Source organism: Phyllostomus hastatus, unplaced genomic scaffold, assembly GCF_019186645.2.
Source record: "Phyllostomus hastatus isolate PE091 unplaced genomic scaffold, TTU_PhHast_1.1 phas_contig_1162, whole genome shotgun sequence".
Lineage (NCBI taxonomy): Eukaryota > Metazoa > Chordata > Mammalia > Chiroptera > Phyllostomidae > Phyllostomus > Phyllostomus hastatus.
Window position 1 is genome coordinate 9,841,259 of NW_025333537.1, and position 11,984 is coordinate 9,853,242.

At 47.5% G+C, this 11,984-nt stretch overlaps 1 long non-coding RNA gene across 1 annotated transcript; it reads left to right on the forward strand.

Moving 5' to 3' along the window:
- Nucleotides 1-895: 895 nt before the first annotated feature.
- On the forward strand, nt 896-9,870 carry LOC123822093. The gene is made up of 6 exons (XR_006786214.1): nt 896-1,362; nt 5,794-5,898; nt 6,008-6,251; nt 7,742-7,839; nt 8,190-8,262; nt 8,696-9,870. It is a non-coding gene; the product is annotated as an uncharacterized LOC123822093 (long non-coding RNA).
- The last annotated feature ends 2,114 nt before the right edge of the window (nt 9,871-11,984 follow it).

The following is an 11,984-nucleotide window of genomic DNA, read 5'->3' on the forward strand; positions in this document are numbered from 1 at the left end:
ATGAACAGGGCAGGTCACCGGCAGTAGGTCACTCAGCTCCTCGGAGCCTGTGAGTGGGGACCCTGTCACGTCCACCTCACGCGTCGGAGGTGGAAGTGAAAGGCGGTAATTCAAGGCGAGTGCTTAGCACGGGACCTCGGTGAATGTCAGCTGCCATTGCCCTGGCTGAGGGCTGATCCCGGGTACAAAGAAGGAAAACAAAAAAAACCCCCGAACTACCACGTCTCATTCTAACCCCGAACAGGGAGGGCCGAGGGCCAGGGCCTCGGTGCCTTCATCATGCTCCCAGCGTCTTCCTCCTGCTGCTCTCACGCCAGGCCGGGCCAGACCCGGGCGCCCTTGGCAACCTCAGTGGCCTCCGACTTGTTGACGTCCTCACGGCGAGTCCGGGCGAGCACGCAGACCTGCTGGAGCAGAGGCCGACTCCAACACGCCGGGGCAGCGGCGAGATGTAGGGCGAGGACCCATCACGGAGAACATGAGCTCAAATTCTCAGTGCCCCAAGAGCTGTGGTTTACACGGAGAACCCCCCCCCCAACCCCCGCCTTTTTCAGACAGGCGGGGGAGCCAGCTTAGAAATTCTTTCCTCTCACATACTTCCACGATGGCATCATAACGTGCGTCACAAACAGGTAAAGACACGTCAGCCCTGCGACTTGAAAGCTCTTGAATGTTAATGCCTTTGCTTCTGCCCGGGTGTCAGAACCTTCCTGACCAGGGAACTGGATCCGGGGTGACGGGTGACCCAGCAGGCACAGAGGTGACAGATTCGTGCACTGTGTAGCAACGCTGGGACAACCTGGGGCATGCAGCCTGGCAGGCGGGCGGGCTGGGAGAGGCGGCCTTGAGTACGGCGACCTTTGTCCCTGTTTGCTCTTGGCGAGGACGGGCACTGCCAACGCTGCTCTCTCTCTGCGTCTGCCCGGGGCTCCCGGCGGATCCAAGTGTTCTCGGGGCCTGAGAAGGCCTGACCCCCCGTGGGTGGCAAGCAGAGCCCTCTTAAGGCAGCCCAGGGTGCTCAGAACCTCCTTGGAGACAGGCAGGTGCGGGGCTGCGCTTCCACCCTCCCACCCAAAGAAATCTCTTCCCTTCTGGCTTTGTCCCAGCAAGAAGGCTTCTCGTTAACCAGCCACCTGTCCCCCAGAGAACTCCGTCTGCGCAGGGGCACTGCGTTCAAACTGCGGAGGGATCCGAGGGAATGAACTGGAGGACAGCACCCTGCCTCTGAGCTCAGCGCGGCCGACTTCCTCTGCACAGGGCTCGTCCCCTGGGGTGGCAGCCGCTCCAGCCCCACCTTGCTCCCTGCCCGTGAAGGCGTCCTCCTGAGGAACCTGTACGCACGCACATCCTCTGGCCGCCCAGGTGGGGCACAGGGCTGGCGGGCACTCCCAGCTGGGGGTGCTGGGGGCACTCTCTGGCTCTTTCACGGTAAAACCCTCCCTCCCTCCCTCCCTTCTTTCTTAATTTCACTGACTGATGCTGCTTGAGGCAGGCCGAGCCAGAAGAGCAACTTTTCTGGAGAAAAGTCTGAGGGTTTTCTCCCGTGGGGAGGAAGTCAGGCGCGGGTTCCCCATCCCCATCACCCAACAGAGGGCACCGTGCCTGCCGGGCCCCTTCCAGCTGGCAGTGGAGCCTGCGCCCAGAGAAGCATCCTTGCCTTTCACAAATAAACAAACCCAATCCATGTGCTGGAGGACTTAGGGTATATTAATAGCCAGATATTTTGTTTTCCTGTTCTGGTGCTTATCCCCCTTCCACAGTAAGAAAGATAAGCGAACACAAAATGTTCTCCAGCCACCCCCCCCCCAGGGAGAGGCAGCCAGGGGGCGTGAGCTGTCTGTTTAAAGCCATTGCTGATCCGAACTCTGGGAAAATAGACTTAAAAGTTTATGTTCGGTCTCTCTTGGCTACTGTTGCCGCTCAGCAGAGAAACTCTATATTGTTTAAACGCTCCAGGCAAATGGGTTGCAAGGCAACCTTCAAACAATATAAAATGCCCTAAACTAAAAATAAAGGCAGATGGAAAGTGGGGTGGTGCTTTGGTGAAGTGATTCCAAAATCGGGGTGAAGGAGAATGGTGTCAGCTAGCCAGCTTTCACCTCTGCTGATTGAGTCTCCTCCACTCCAGACACATGGGGCGCCCCTTCTGTTTATTCCTGGTCTCCGGGGTCTCCCCTCCATCGCCAGCGCATTTGGGGCGGGGGCGGGGTGCTCCAATGGCCTGTTATGTCAGGCTGCCTCCTGCCCTAAGGGGAGTTCCCGAGACTTGAATCCACCTATTTCCCATTGGCTCCCAGCCCCGACAGCACCTGGACACCCTGTTCCCCTGGAGTCCTCAGAAACCCAAGGAAGGGGGGTGCTGGGGCCCAACTTAGCCACAAGGGTCCCTGTACCACCAGGAGGGTCAGCGTCACAAATGCGAGGATGACAGCGGGGTTGCAGTGATGTGGCTGGAAGGTGGATGGAGGGGCCACAAGCCAAGGAACGCAGGCGGCCTGCAGAAGCTGGAAAGGCAAGGGGTTGGCTCCTACCCTAGAGCATCCAGCAGGACCCGGCCCTGTCCGTCTGTACCCTGATTTCAGTCTCATAGGCTCTGCCCTCCAGGAATGTGAGAAAATACACGTGTGGTGTTTGAAGTTTGTGGTCATTCGTTACAGCAACAGTACGAGACTAACAGAGCAACGGAAGACACGAGGATCCTTGGTAAGGACAAGCAGCCCACGATTAGTTCGAGGGTCCTCGGCACTCTGGCGCCGCCGGGCGACGGCCTGGGAGACTGAGCTGCTCACCTCCGGGTGCACTTGACCACGGACGGCCAGACCGTCAGAGGGCACCGAGTCAGCCGGGTTCTCGGAAACCATGGCTTCCTTTAGACACACAATCAAAGAAGCGCAAATCAGTAAAAAAGGCCGTCCCTTTTCTCCGCCGCCGCCGCCGCGGCAGGCGGGCCGGTGGATTACACCGCAGCCGGACCCGGGCAGGCGGACCCGGGCAGGCGGACCACTGTCTTCTGCCCCGACCCGTGGCCCCGGCCCAGCTGGTGTCGCTCTGAGAGAGATCAGACCAGAGAGGGAAACTGGAAGAACGAAAAATAAATCACCTCTAGCCTCCTACTCCAGGTTGCTGGCCAGCAACTACTGAAGAATCTCTTGGAAACACTTGAGACTTCAAGGCTTTTTTTTTTCCCTTTGAGCAGGTTTGCTCCCCGCCCCCCACCCCGCCCCAGACTATTTTCTGATTGAATGTCTCCTCTGGGCTTGCCTTAGACGGCCCAGGAAACCCTGTCTCAGCCAAAAGGGAGAAACACGCAGGATTCTCAGGCTTTCCCTAGCTCCTTGCCTCCTGGAAGTGTAAGCACTTGAACAGCACGACTTACTCTGTCCTCATGACATTTCCAGGAGACAGAAACCATCAGCCCCGTTTTATAATTCGCGACCTTGAACTAGAGAGAGGGCAAGCCACACGGACGCAGGCGAACGGCGCGGCGGGGCGGTTCGCCCAAACCGACCACAGCTCCCCCGCCCCCACACCGGCGGCCGCTACCACCGAACACGGGCACACCTCACCCCGTCTCAAGAAGTTAGAAAGACGGTCTGCAGGCTTCAAGGAAGAAGAAAACCACCCGGCTGCAGAGATAGATTAGAAGGTACTTCAAAAAAAGCTGTAATCGGTCAAATGTATTTCTAGACAAACAAGACGACTCAAAACGTTCAATACAAGCGGCTTGCAAAAGGTCTTCCCAGGCCTGACTGCTAATTTAGCATCAAACAGTTTTTCTCACACTGAGGAAGTCCTCCTACATTGTTGAATGACTTTATAACCTCATTCGACTTCTTGAAAAGAGACTTTGAAAGGTCAAATGTGCATTTCAACTTGCTTCTCATCATTCTGCATTTAGACATGCTCCTGGGACATTAAAATAGACAACACTAGTAAAGACGCCCGAGATTAAAATAGACTGCGTTATAAAAATGATATTAAACAGGACCGTTCAGCCTTTAAAAGGAAGGAAATCCCGTCACATTGCAGTGAAGATGAACCTTGAGGACATTAGGCTGGGTGAGACGAACCGATCACAAGAAAGTACTTATTGTCTGATCTCACTTGTACGAGGGACCCAGAGCAGTCAAACTCGTAGAGATGGAAGGCAGAGTGGTGGCTGCCAGGGGCTGGGGGAGGGGGACGGAAAGTTGTTCAATGGGTAGGGAGTTTCAGTTTTGCAAGATGCAAACCTTCTGGAGACGGATTGCACAACAATGTGAATATATTAGCACGACTGAACTGTACACTCAAAGGTGGCTGAGATAGTAAATTTCACATTATGTGTTTTCCACCACAATTAAAAAATTTTAAAGGGCAGTGTTGAATTAAAAACCCTAATAAAAATTTCATTTTTATTCTATTAAGGTATGACTGACATGGAAAGAATTTTCAAATTCGACAAAGAAACTTGCTGGCTGTGACTATCTTTACTTTTTATTCCTGCTGGAGTAATGAAAACAGATCACTTGGTTTAATTTTGTGATTATCTTTACTTCCTGGTTCTTGCCTGATTATGCAATGCTTTTGGTTACAAATAGAAAAAAAGGAAAGTTTATGCGCTAGTCTATTATTTTTATAGCAAAGCTCTAGACTGAGAAATGTTTCTACTTATGTCAAGTTTTTACAAAAACTTATTTCTAAATAAAGTGGAACTGGGGGACCTGGGCCACGAGGTCAGGTATCTTCCCTAAGGTCTACGGGCTGATGCTATTTTATGTTTCCAAGTGTATTCTTATCTTACCTGCTTTTACAATATACACTTCTTTCCTCTTTCAACAAACTTAAAAGGTCACAGAAACTATCTTTAGTAATACATAAAATCTTTCATAAATGTTGATTTTATCACATCAACTCCAAAATGTAACCACTGCTTAAAACTGTCTGAAGCAATTTGACATAAACTAAGCCACAAAGGACAGATGTTCATTATAAGCATGTAACTCAGGGAACAGCTACTATTCCACACACATACCTGTGCTTTCCTGGGTGATCATCTCTGTTCTTAAGCAATAATCATACAGATGCATTTGCATGTTAAAGGCATGATAACATCCATTTCCTATAAATTGTATCCTAGGCCTGATGGGTGTTCCAGTATTAGATTAATATAAGATATTCTTGAATACTGAGAATGAGGCTGTGGTTAAGAAGTCAGAGTCTTCAGACTATAGTGGTGACTGTTCATAATTGTAAAGCTACATTACATTTACTTTATTCTGTAGTTGGTGAACCAAGCAGGTGATACCGGGGTAGTTGCTGCAGGAGGGCCTCCTTGAATGGAGCTGAACGGCACCTGAGCCTAGCTCTGTAAAAGTCACCAATCATCTTGGAGACAGCTCCCAGGCTCACCCACCACCTTCACACAGCACAGCTGGCCCTTGCTTTCTGCGGGGTATTAGCTCCAGGGGCCCCCCAGATACCAAAACCCATGGGTGCTTGAGTCCTTTATATAAAGTGGCATAGTATTTGTGTATGACCTGTGCCCCTCTTCCTGTATGCTTTGAATTATCTCTAGATTACTTAAAATACCAAACAACATATAAATGCTATGTAAATGGTTGTTAGATCGTGTCTATTATTCTTATAGCAAAGCTCTAGACTGAGAAATGTTTCTACTTATGTCAAGTTTTTACAAAAACCTATTTCTAAATAAAGTGGAACTGGGGGACGTGGGCCAATGCAACCGCCACAGGCCCAACCACACAGTACACACCAGCACCAACATAACTTTTTTTTCTGTTTCCTGCGTAGGTTGAACCTGGGGATGAAGAACCTGCCGATTCAGAGGGCCGACCACACTTTGAAGTCGTCAGGGAAAGAAACTGAGGTCCAAAGCGATTAAGTAATTTGCTCAAGGTCACATTCTTTTGCTTTCATTCATTCATTATTATAGCGTTTGCTGATCAAGTTGCCTGGGTGCCGAAGCAGTTGACAGAAACCAATCCTGTATTCCATGTGTTTCCAGCCCAGGATGAGAACCAGACGAGAAATCACGAGTCCTGTGCAGGCCTTGCGTCTTCGGGTGACTGGCCTTCCGGGCGGATCTCTTTACTGGTGGATCCCTGGGTGTGGATCCCTGGGTGTGGATCCCTAGGTGTCCCCCACACTTTCTGCACGTTCCTACCCTGACTTGCTCATCTCGTCTCCTGTTGAGTGTGTGTGAGAGAGACAGACGATGATCATGTGCAAACACGCCTGCCTAAACATATGTAAGTGCACATGTATATTTAAGGGAGTGTGGGTCTGTATGCCCAGGACTCTTTGTCTTCTGGGTCGCTCAGGGATCACAGACCCCGGCCGCTCTGCTGAAAGACCGGCCGGCTCCTGGGGAATCCAACCCAGGCCGAGCCCTGGCAGTGACAGGACAATGTCAAGGGAAAATGCTAATGATTTTTCCACTGGCCGGTCCCATCGAATGTTTATATAACACCTTGATTAAAACAGCTCAAAGCAATATTCTAAGTAGCTGAATTATAACCTCATTTTGTAAACAGTGTATTTTAAGTACAAAAAGTAGTTCTTTTTCTGATCCTCATAATGTCTTAAAAATAATCCCTGGATATATTTCATAGAAAGACTAGAAGTAAAACTGTGAATGGTGGTAAACTCTGGGTGCAGGGATTATAGGTGACTTAAATTATTTCCTGTATTATTTAAAAGTTCTACAATTCAGCCCTGGCTGGTGTGGGTCAGTGGACTGAGCACTGGCCTGTGAACCAAAGGTCGCTGGTTGGATTCCCAGTCAGGGCACATGCCTGGGTTGTGGGCCAGGTCCCCAGTGGGGGGGCGTGTGAGAGGCAAGCACACATTGATGTTTCTCTCCCTCTCTTTCTGCCTTCCCCTCTAAAATAAATAAATAAAATTAAATTTCTACAATTAACTATATGAACTTTTCAGTTAGGAAGAATATTATGTAAGAAATTGAAAAATAGGCCATAAAAACTCAACCTCAGTCATAATTTTAAAAATAGCAATGAAAATAATTTTTTAATAATTTAAATCTTTTCTTTTTTTCTTTTTTTTCAGATTTTATTTATTTATTTTTAGAGAGGGAAGGGAGGGAGAGAGAGAGACAGAGAGAAACATCAGTGTGCGGTTGCTGGGGGCCGTGGCCTGCAACCCAGGCATGTGCCCTGACTGGGAATCGAACCTGCGATGCTTCGGTTCGCAGTCCGCGCTCAATCCACTGAGCTACGCCAGCCAGGGCTATGAAAATAATTTTTTAAGCCTGTCAGGACGCCCAGCACAGGTAGGAGACAGCGAACGAGGCCCAAACACACGGCGGCCAGGACCGCACACTGTCACCAGCTCTTCGGAGGACAATTTGGCAAAACCCATCAACATTTTATTTTATTTTGTTTTAGGATTTTATTTATTTATTTATTTATTTATTTATTTATTTATCTATTTATTTTTAGAGAGGGAAGGGAGGGAGAAAGAGAGAGAGAGAAACACCAATGTGCGGTTGCTGGGGGTCATGGCCTGCAACCCAGGCATGTGCCCTGGCTGGGAATTGAACCTGCGACACTTTGGTTTGCAGCCTCAGCTCAATCCACTGAGCTACGCCAGCCAGGGCAACATTTTATGTTTTAAAATATTTTTATTGTTGTTCAAGTACAGTGGTCTCCATCATCCCACCCATCAAAATTTTAAATGTACACACTTCTGAATCTAATCATTCTAAAATTTTTTCTTACAGATGTACTTGCATAAAGGTGCAAAGATATATGTAGAAGGATGTTCAACAAGGAACGTGTTTATTGCACTAGATCCATATACTGGGATTTCCTGCGACTAGTAAGAATAAGATAACTGTATATACACATGATTATAATTTACTGTTTAGTGCAAAAAGCAAGTTGCAGATCCGTGAATATAACCACTTTTGTATACAATTTTAAAAGACCGTAAATACATACATATGCTTGCATATACAATTAAGATATCTGGACTATTCTAAAATCTGACTGTGAAAACACTTCGGAGAGGTGAGAACTCTGGGGTAGGGGAGGGCTTTTTCTTTCTTTAAACTAATATTCCTTGATATTATTTGAATTTTGTTACACTGAGCATGTGTTTTCAGTCTTCACAGTGTTATTGGGACACAATGCTCACACCATACAGTTCATGCGTCCATTGTTTTTCAGTGTGTTCACGGACTTCTGCAATCATCACCGCAGCGTGCATTTTCAAAGTGATACAATTTTTAAGAGATACTCGGTAAGTGGCAAGAGAGTGTGTGTATGAGATATGATCAGAAAAAGTTTGAGCAGTAAGAGAATGCTACACGTAAATGCGGGGTAGGGGGTCATGAGAACAAAAGGAGATGGAGAGGGTCTGAGAAAAAAAAAAGAAAGATGTTAAAGCGAGTTTTAACTAGGAACATGTTAGATCTGCCCTTGCTAAACAAACACATCTGGATTTTGTAACAGATAGATCAAGGTGAGATATTCGGGTATAATGAGAAAAATAAAAGGGGCCCTGGCCGGCGGCTCAGTTGGCTGGAGAGCTGTCCCAATACGCCAGGGCTGCAGGTCTGATCCCCGGTAGGGCACGTCCGAGAATGAGCCCAGGAATGCACAAGGAGGTGGAACAACAAACCGGTGACTCTCTTTTCTCTCTCCCTCTCCCTCCCTCTCTCTCTCTCTCAAAGTAAAAAGAAAATAAACTCTTGATTTGATGGCACTGCGTATATTTGGATAAACCAGATTCTACATAAGTCTGCAGACAGCTGGATACCAAGTCTATCTATAGAAGACAGAGAAAAAAGAGTTTAGAGAAATATATTTATCTTGTTGCTAGAAATGTCTCCTCTCTTAGGAAGGCTGACAGAGAGACACTAATTCTCGAGCAGAGAGTCCTTTCTGGAGAGCGGTGATGCCCTGATCGGGTTAAGAGAGCCTGAGATGACACGGAGAGCTGGAGGGAATGCAGAGGCTCCCGAACGTGCTGACAAACCGAAGCAGAAGCCGTGCAGGAATATTCTGACTCTGGTCAAAGTTTTCTGTGTGTTTTTAGGAGAAGGCTGAGAAAACACACATCTGAAAAATAACGTTTCATGAAAACATTCAGCAAAACTTACATGTAATCTGTGTTACTTAAAATGAAATCACATTTTCTCTGAGAGTTTCCATGAAAACCTTCCTTGACACTTCGGGCCAAGATGGAGGCACAGGTAGACACACTGTGCCTCCTCGCACAACCAAAGGAAAGACAACAACAATTTAAAAACAAAAAACAACCAGAGCCGACAGAAAATTGAACTGTATGGAAGTCTGACAACCAAGGAGTTAAAGAAGACATCCATCCAGACTGGTAGAGGGGCGGAGACAGGCAGCTGGGCGGGGAGGACTCGCAGCAAGGCGGTGGCCGGAGGACCGGGGCGCGCAAGGCAGCAGCTGGCGGACCCCACCAGGTGGCGGCTGGCGGAGCGGGCGGTCCCGCATTCGCACGCAGATGCACTGGGAGAAACTACTGGGGAGCGATACAGACCTCGAGGCCCAGAGCTCCAGCTCCAGGGAATGATTGAAAACACTTGTGGGGGCTGAGGCAGCTGCAGGAGAGACTCCCAGGCTCACAGGAGAGTTTGTTGGAGACACCCACAGGGTCCTAGAACTTACACAAACCCACCCGCCCAGGAATCAGCACCAGGAGGGCCCATTTTGCTTGGGGGAAGCGAGGGAGGTGACTAAAAGGCGGCAGCGAGCAGAGCAAGTGGCACTGTTCCCTCTTGGACCCCTGCCCCACATACAGTGTCACAACCCAGCAACTGGGTTGCCTTGCCCTGGTGAACACCTAAGGCTCCACCCCTCACTACGTAACAGGTGCGTCAAGACAAAAAAAATGGCCCAAACAAAAGAACAGATCAAAGCTCCAGAAAAAATACAACTAAGCAATGAAGAGATAGCCAACCTATCAGATGCACAGTTCAAAGCACTGGTGATCAGGATGCTCACAGAATTGGTTGAATTTGGTCACAAATTAGATGGAACAATGAAGGCTACACTAATGGGAATAAGGGAAAACATACAGGGAACCAATAGTGATGGGAAGGAAACTGGGACTCAAATCAACAATGTGGACCAGAAGGAAAAAAGAAACATCCAACCAGAAAAGAATGAAGAGACATCCCGGCTGGTGTAGCTCAACGGATTGAGTGCGGGCTGTGAACCAAAGCATCACAGGTTCGATTCCCAGTCAGGGCACATGCCTGGGTTGCAGGCCACAGCCCCCAGCAACCGCACATTGATGTCTCTGTCTCTCTCTCTGTCTCTCTCTCTCTCTCTCTCCCCCCCTTCCCTCTCTAAAAATAAATAAATAAAACCTTAAAAAAAAGAAGGCACTAACTGAGAAGATGGGAAACCTAATAATGCCTCAAAAAAAAAAAAAAGAAAAAAATGAAGAAACAAGAATTCTAAAAAATGAGGAGAGGCTTAGGAACCTCTGGGACAACTTTAAATGTTCCAACATCTGAATCATAGGGGTGCCAGAAGGAGAAGAGGAAGACCAAGAAATTGAAAACTTATTTGAACAAATAATGATGGAGAACTTCCGCAATCTGGTGAAGGAAATAGACTTCCACAAAGTCCAGGAAGTTCAGAGTCCCAAAGAAGTTGGACTCAAGGAAGCACACACCAAGGCACATCATAATTACATTACCCAAAATTAAAGAGAAGGAGAGAATCCTAGAAGCAGCAAGACAAAAGGAGACAGTTACCCACAAAGGAGTTCCCATCAGACTGTCAGCTGATTTCTCAAAAGAGACCTTGCAGGCAAGAAGGGGCTGGAAAGAAGTATTCCAAGTCAGGAAAGGCAACAACCTACATCCAAGATTGCTCTATCCAGCAAAGCTATCATTTAAAATGGAAGGGAAGATAAAGTGCTTCTCAGATAAGGTCAAGTTAAAGGAGTTCATCATCGCCAAGCCCTTATTATATGAAATGTTGAATGGAGTTATCTAAGAAAAAGAAGATAAAAAATATGAACAATAAAGTGACAGCAAACTCATAATCATTAACCACCACACCTAAAATAAAAACAAAAGCAAACTAAGCAAACTAGAACAGGAACAGAACCACAGAAATGGAGATCACATGGAGGGTTAGCAACAGGGGCGTGGGAGGAGGAGAGAGGGGGAAAAGATACAGAGAATAAGTAGCATAGACGGGAGGTGGAAAATAGACAGGGGAGGGCAAGAATAGTATGGGAAATGTAGAAGCTGAAGAATTTATATGTACGACCCACGGACATGAACTCAACGGGGGAGGGGGGGGGAATGTGGGTGGGAATAGGTGTGCAGGTCAGAGGGGAGTGAAGGGGGAAAATGAGACAACTGTAATGGCATCATCAATAAAATATGTTTAAAAAAATAAAACCTTCCTTGATCACTGTAGACCTAAGGAACATTTTATAGAGTAACACCTTATTTTCCTTTCCCGTCTTTGAAGAGCCCAGTTTAAAAGTTGTGCAGCTGGAGTCATCTCTGGCACCGGGAAGGCAAACTACACTGCTTATCCCATGAAATCAATGAGCTCGGGTCCTGTGAGCTCTTATTTACTTAATTAGGGCAGTGTGGCGACTGAAGCAATTGTGCTAGTTCAACAGCAATAAAATAATGGAAGTGTACACAGGATAGCCACACCCATGCAAAACCTGTTTTTATATAGGAGTAAATGTCTGATTAAAAATAAAAGTCACCAGTTTTTTAACTAGGAAACTTCAAAGTAATGCTGGTGCAATAATTTGTAACATTACAAATTTAAGACCCGCCCTGACTGGCGCGGCTCAGGGGGTCGGGGGTCCTCCTGCAAACCTAAAGGTTGCCGGTTTGATTCCTGGTCCGGACACATGTTCTCCCTCCCTTCCCCTCTCTCTAAACATAAATAAATAAAATAATTAAAAATTAAGATCAGTGATATCTGATGAGACAGATCATCTTTAAA